The sequence below is a fragment of the Sardina pilchardus genome, chromosome 7 (assembly GCF_963854185.1).
Source record: "Sardina pilchardus chromosome 7, fSarPil1.1, whole genome shotgun sequence".
Lineage (NCBI taxonomy): Eukaryota > Metazoa > Chordata > Actinopteri > Clupeiformes > Clupeidae > Sardina > Sardina pilchardus.
In genome coordinates this window covers 24,620,546-24,628,045 of record NC_085000.1, presented here as the reverse complement: position 1 = coordinate 24,628,045, position 7,500 = coordinate 24,620,546, and positions in this window count along the sequence as shown.

Genomic DNA, 7,500 nt, shown 5'->3' with positions numbered 1-7,500 from the left:
GTTCTCCATTTTTCGTCTCCTTAACTTCCTCTGGAGTGACTTCATTTGCGTCACCCAGGATTTATTTGCGAAACATAAACAGTATTTTAAAAAGCATTTTGATATTATGGTGTAGTATAAGTTTTACAGCATATCACGCATCGGTAATTAAACCTCCATTGTCACCAAACATATGAATATGTTTTCAAGAACATGCTTTAGTATTGTATTTCTGGGGGGGGTTTTTGTAGCACATGAGCAGATCAATGTGAAATGAAGGCAAAAAATCACAAGACAGGATAAAGGGATGTTCTCCATGTGATTTATAGTTTCAGTTCACACCATACCCCCATCACTTGCACGTAACTGGTCCACAATGTTGCTACATGTCTTCCAGATAATCCTGTTTAGCATGAACTGATTCTAATGCAGTATGGTGTTAGAGCTGCAGTGTAGGTGATGAGTGTGGAGCTAACTCTTCACAGTAACGTGGTGGTTGTGGCTGTGTGCAGATGGTGTGAGTGGAGAGAGGCTCAAGAGGCATGGATGGAAATGGAGGCGCAGGCACAGTTAGATAAACAGCAGCACTACAGGGAATCCGTCTCCCTTGGCCACCTGATGCACGGCTTCCTGGAAATCTAGTGTGCACCGGGGGTAGTGATGTGTGTGTGTGTGTGTGTGTGTGCGTGTGTGCCTTCGTGCCTGTTTTTTTATGTGTATATGTGCATGCATAATGATAAGATTGTGTGTGTGTATGTGTGTGCGCACGCTTCTATGTGTGTGTGTGTGTGTGTGTGTGTGTGTGTGTGTGTGTGTGTGTGAGTGTGTCTGCAAAGGGGCATGGGGGATGGAGGCAGATGAGATGCCCCAGGTGACTGCTGCTCTCTAGAAACCTATAGTTCAGGGGAAAGGGGATAGCGTGTGTGTTTGTGTGTGTGTGTGTGAGAGAGAGAGGGAGAGAGAGAGAGAGTGCAGAGAGACAGAATGGGGGGTGTTTCAATAAGAAAGCTGGAGCAGATGCTGCACCTCTGAGATTCATATGGACACATACAGTACACACATACCAAACCCACACACATCCACCCACACACCACACACATGCACAGGCTAGCACACATGCACACAAACATGACACCATATGGATGCACTTACACCTGCAAACACAATGGTGCACTATTATAAATCTGTGCACATAACCACATGCACACACACACACACACACACACACACACACACACACACAAACTTGTTTGAGACAGTACTGCAGCTGTGCATATCACTGAGAAGAATCCACCCTTCACACACACACACACACACACACACACACACACACACACGTATGCACACACGCACGCACGCCTACACACACACTCAAACACACACATCCACACCATATGCATACCCCTAATCCCATCAGAGGATAACCCAGGAGAAGGCCGGTGCTAAAGGCCTGTGTGAGTTTCACTGAGCCCCCCCAAGCTATACGTATGGCTGCGACTAATCTTCTCCTTTTCCCTATGTGATCCGCTCCGCACCACACCACCCAGCACCAGCCCACACCGCCCAACACCACCCAACACCACCGCCCTGCTCTAACTGATCAAGATGAAGGGAGACCCGTCAGCAATCCTCCAACCTCATCCATCAAAAGCAGCCGTCTCTGCCGCTCTCTCTGTCCCCCAGGCTCAAGTGCGCATCTGCAGCAGCCGGTCGCTCGGTCCATCCAAGAGTCCCTGGGTGACGTCCAGCACCTGCGTGGGGGCCCTGTAATCCTGCTCTGCCTAATCTGGCATCATCCTCATCATCATCATCATCATCATCACATCACATCACGACTCCCAGCGGAGACCAGACGGCCCCAGATTATTAAAAAAAAAAAAAAAAAAAACGAGAGAAGAAAAAATGTTATATCATGGCATGCGTTTTGACCAACTCACTTTTAAGAACATTGGCAGTGCATTGTACATGCAAATAATTGTCCTCTTGATACAGCGGGAACATGACAAGTTTATATTAATTAATTGCTGATATGTTGCGTCATGCCTGCGTCATGTGAGGGTGAGGTTTCTTGGTGCTGTGATGGTGACTATATGGATGACGGTAAATTCATTGTGTATAGCACATGTAACATGTGCTCATGTAAACAGTGTTGGTACATAGTGAATTATTCAAACTATGAACTTGCTGAACTCGAAACCCTAATGCTGGCGATACACAAGGCAACTTTAAAAGCATTGTGGCAGGGCTTTTTGTGGTTCTATTCACATTAATTTGACAGTTTGAAGTTATTTTCCTCTTCTGGAAAACTTTACTCATGAGTAGGCAAATTGTCATCATCATCATCCAATCAGAATTGGTTATGTGGTCACCCAGCAACACTGCTGAAAAGGTTGCCTCAGGTCTCATCATCTTAAGGGTTCATCCAATAGGGAGAGACTGATGGCCCAGTAGGCCTTTGTCTGTTTTCCTCATTTCTTGTGTCGCCATGACAATGCACAGGTGACAGGTGTGTTGGAGGCGTAACGGCTTATGAGATATGCTGGTGCTATTTGGAGTCGAACGACTTTCCAACACTTATCCTGACAACAATGAACCAGGACTTTATGTGGGAGTCAAGGCCATATGGGGCACGTGCTTAAAGGACATGTGTACCAAACAGGCCTCTCTGTCTCGTGCGTCAATGCTAAATGTGTGTTTCTGTGCCATGTGTGTTATGTGCACATACATGTATGTATGTCATGTCTGTATACTACACATATGGGTGTAAGGGTATGTGATACACGTTCACGTGTACCGGCTATGTTCTCTCTTTCTCTCTCTCTCTCTCTCTCTCTTTCTGTGTGTGTGAGAGAGTGTGTGTGACTTGGTGACTCTCAGGGTATGTGGGTGCAATGAGAAGTGACAAGAACGGAGAGTGCTTCTCCAGCAGCGACCCAAAAAGAGGTGGGAGGATGGCAGCCAAGCCAGACAGCCCTCTGAAGTGGGAGCGTGGTCCTAACAGCGGGAGAGAGAGACAGAGAGGGGCTGAGGGGGAGAAGGGCAAGAAGAAGGGATGAGAGAGACATGGAACAGAGGGAGAGAAAGAGGGAAAGTGAGGGGACAGCGAAAAGAGACAAAGACAGAGACTGAAGTACCCTGATGTGTGCATGTGTCTGTGTGGGAGTGTGTGTGTGTGTGTGTGTGTGTGTGTGTGTGTTTATGTAGCCGAGAAAAAAAAATCCCCTGTAGTCAGCTCCACTGGGGCTATTCCACCTGTCTGCTTGAGCCCAGTGCTGACCAGAGTCACATTTTACTTCACACTCACACACACACACACACACACACACACACACACACACACACACAACCCATCCCCCCTCTGCATCGCTCCACAGCGCTGTTATATGAAACTAGTGCCCAGTGCCCATGCGGTGTGGCCAGGCTGGCCTTTATTAATAATGAAGGGAAGCTGTGCGGTTTGTCTTCTGTCGTCAGAGAGTGTGACACAGACTGAGGGGATTCACCAGAAATGGAGAGCATGTCTCACCACTGATACTACTAACACACGTCAGGAGACGCCATCTGGCAACAGAATATCAAGAAACTTCCCAATTTATGCATGTGCAGCTGTATTTTTAGTGATGAGCAAAGATATCGTCACCAAGCAGCACCACTGGTTGACTTCAGATCTGTTAAAAAAAACAGAAGTAGAATCCGTTTTTTGGGGGGCTGGGGAAGCTATATCTTTTATCATTTTATAATTAAATATTTTTCAAACAAATTAACTCTCTCATGTATTGGATTTCAATTATCATGGTGGTGCATTAATTAGCATCCCAAATTCCCTAACCCCCGCAGACACCCTATTAGCTAATACTGAATTACATTTTGAAGTGCAAGCAATTAATTAAAAGTCATTGTAATACAGCCTTTTATTCTCTACATTGATATACATTTGAGGAAGATTTCAATATAGATAGATTCAATGGACTATACAGATAGTCAACAAAAGCACACGTTCAAAAGGAATCAAATAGCACGATGTGGTAATGATGGAAAATTATATCTCACGATAAAACATTTCTTTTACTTTTACCAAGGGTTTACTTTTACCAAGCTTAGGGCTCGGAGAAATCTGATATGAAGGTAGCTCACTGGGAGCGGTTCTTTGGGAGAGATATTCAAATTGCCTTGTCTTTTGTATTTCTCCTTACTTGAAATGTCATGAAGATTGAAGTGCAATCCTACCAAGCACAGCGATAAACCTCTGATCAGCCCTAATGCTGTGTGTGTGTGTGTGTGTGTGTGTGTGTGTGTGTGTGTGCGTGTCTGCGTGTGTGCGTGTGTGTGTGTGTGTGTGTGTGTGTGTGTGTGTGTATTCACTGATGTGGTGCGTATGCCACTCTTCATTTCATCTTGTTTGCTGTGCGGCTCCACTACCAGATAATAGAGCCCATGCATCAAGACAGCTATGCCTATATATGTTACAGGGTCTAGGGAGCCTCCCTAAGGCATTGGCCACCGGCATGGTCCGCAGGCCTGTGAAATGATATTCTCCCTGTTCACAGGCCAGTGAAAAAAACACATTATTTACCCAGTTTTATTCTCTCATAAGACAATCACCATCGCAAGCAGAATCACACAGCCATCCGCTTCCCAAGCTGGGGGCTGGGGGCTGGGGGCTTTATTAACACCATTTAGTTCAAAGCACGGAGGGGGTGTGTGCAATTAAAAATGGGTGGGGGTTGGTGGGTGAATGAAGAAGGATCTGCATTTAATACAGATGGGCGGGGGAGGGGGCCGAAGCCTGTTTAACATGATTAGTCGTTAGGTGTGTGTGTGTGTGGGCGGGGCGTCCATCAATCAAGCTCTGGAACGGGCGTCAGATGAGCGACGGGCGGCGGGCGTTAGATGAGCAACAGAGGAGATGAGAGAGGAGGAAAGCGAGGGAAAGAATGGAAAAGAATGGATAAGAATGGGAAAGAGATGTACTGAGGACGGTTAAATGGACTGCATGTTTACAGTAATGTGCCATTTTTCTCACTCATCAGTGCTCAGAACTCAAAGAGCTACATGTTAACGACACACGTTTATGATTCACAAATGTAGTGGCATGGTGGCTGCCATGCAAGACGTCAATCTCGGAAGTGCTCAAGCACACTTTGACACACTATGGGCCCAAGAGGAGCTGATTTCGAACCGCTAAACTCTCCAAACCCTCTGATCACTGAGCAACTATACTCCTGAGTCTCTGTTGGAGGAGGTGGAGAAAGGGTGAGAGAGGGATACTGGGAGAAGAGAGAAGTGATACATTGGGCTGTAAAAGGGTACTTCTAAGGAAGCCCGAGCAGACGTTATGTGTGCAGTAAATATAAAGATGAGGAATGTCTCAGTTTCTTGTGAAGAGGGAACAGTGGAGAGGGGCTGTCTTTGAGGTGTGTGTGTGTGTGTGTGTGTGTGTGTGTGTGTGTGTGTGTGTGTGTGTGTGTGTGTGTGTGTGTGTGTGTGTGTGTGTGTGTGTGTGTGTGTGTGTGTGTGTGTGTGTGTGCGTGCGTGCGTGCGTGCGTGCGTGCGTGCGTGCGTGCGTGCGTGCGTGCGTGCGTGCGTGCGTGCGTGTGTGTGTGTGTGTGTATGTGTGTGTGTGTGTGTGTGTGTGTGCCTATGACTGAGTGAGTGTCTGTGTCTGTGTTTGTATACATGTAGATGGGGGGTTGGGTATTCTGAGAGAGTGGGTGTGAATCTGTGCATCGTCTGCATGTGTGAGAAACAACAGTTGATAAGTGGGGGAAAGATTAATGGACAAAAGAGAGGCTGATGATTAGAACTAATTGCAGCAAACACAAGATGCATGGGCAATCATGCCCTATTCAGACACATACTCAGTGTGAAACGCTGCCTCTGCATTGTGCTCTCATGGACAGTCATCCTCCAATACACTTTACATGCCTGTTAGCTCATTAGCATAACTGTTACCACCCGTATATATACCATACATTTATAATACACTAAGTAGATATCTGACTAGTGCTTCTCTTCAATTGACTTTGAATGCTGTGGATCCAATAGCTAATCAACTGGAATTGGATCCTTATTTTTTCAGACTGGAAAATAAGCTTATTATGAATATCAGTTGTATTCCCAGACACATGTGGTATTGTGTTTAATTTGTAAAAGAAAAACAAGATTTACATGACACTGGGGGAATTTGGGTGATGATGGGGGGGGGGGGGGGGGTGCAGCGCTGTAGAATGCAGTGAATGTGGCTGTATGGTTCTCATCATCACACCCTGACTTTTGGAATTTTTACCTCCCTCCTTGAGAAGGACCACCAGTCACTCGTAATGAGCTCCCATTCATCTGGCTTATCATCAGAGGAGACACTCTCCCTGGAGCGGCTAACGCGGCCATGAGGCCCGTCTGGTTAGAGCACATTTAAGGTCCTGCGGGGATATGGTCCTTGACTGGCCCAGAGGCGAGCCGTTTGCGAACCTGAGGACGGTTCAAAATGGCAAACAAAGGCAAATGTTTATTTGCTTTAATTGCAAACACACAAACAAATAGTCTGGCAATGTAGTTTTCAAGGAACAAACATTGATGCTGGAACGATAAGCTACCATTTCAAATGAACAAAAACAAAAAAATGTTCCAATTTCCATATTCACAGAGGACGTGATTACCTCCCTCTTCTTGACAAATCTGGAATGGACCTCTATTGTGGCGCTCTTAAGTGTCTAAACAAACAAAATGGTTTTCACATGATTCATTCAACATTACATTCTTACTGACCTGTTCTTTCAGTGAAGCAACTGGGAGAGCTCACAGTGCAGTCTAACAGTGTGTTCCCTGGCTGCTGAAGATAAATCTATGAAATGATGGCACCGGATGGCGATGTAGTGAACGTGTGGCATATTTGGGTGGGAGCGGTGCGGTGGGAGAGAAGGCTGTGATAAGGGACGATGAGGTGAACTATACAGCAGATCAGGATGTGCTCGGAGTGTCAGAGTGTACTCACTCCCCTGTCTGCCCCCGAAGAACGGACAGATCCGCAGCAGCCTGCGTCTATGAGCCAGACACACACACATATAGGCACACACACACGCACAGACACACTAACGCACACACATGCATACATACAGCCACACTGACACACAGACACAGACACACACACACACACACACACACACACACACACACACACACAGACACAAACACACACACAGATAGACACACACACACACACACACACACACACACAAACATGCACACAGATAGACACACACACACACACACACACACACACACACACACACACACACACACACACACACAGCTGCTCTCGCACACTTGCAGCTGTGCCACATCTTTCATCATTCTTACTCTTCTCACAGTCCTCCTCCAGTGAGGGTGCAGGGTGCACTCAACTGTGCCTTTTCTATTCCCCATAGTGAAACCAAAAGAGCAGAAAACCATTGCGTCAAAGAGAATCCCTCGCGTGTGCAGTCCCCTTTAAAACGCTCTGCTTATTTTCTTGGCTCAAAAGTG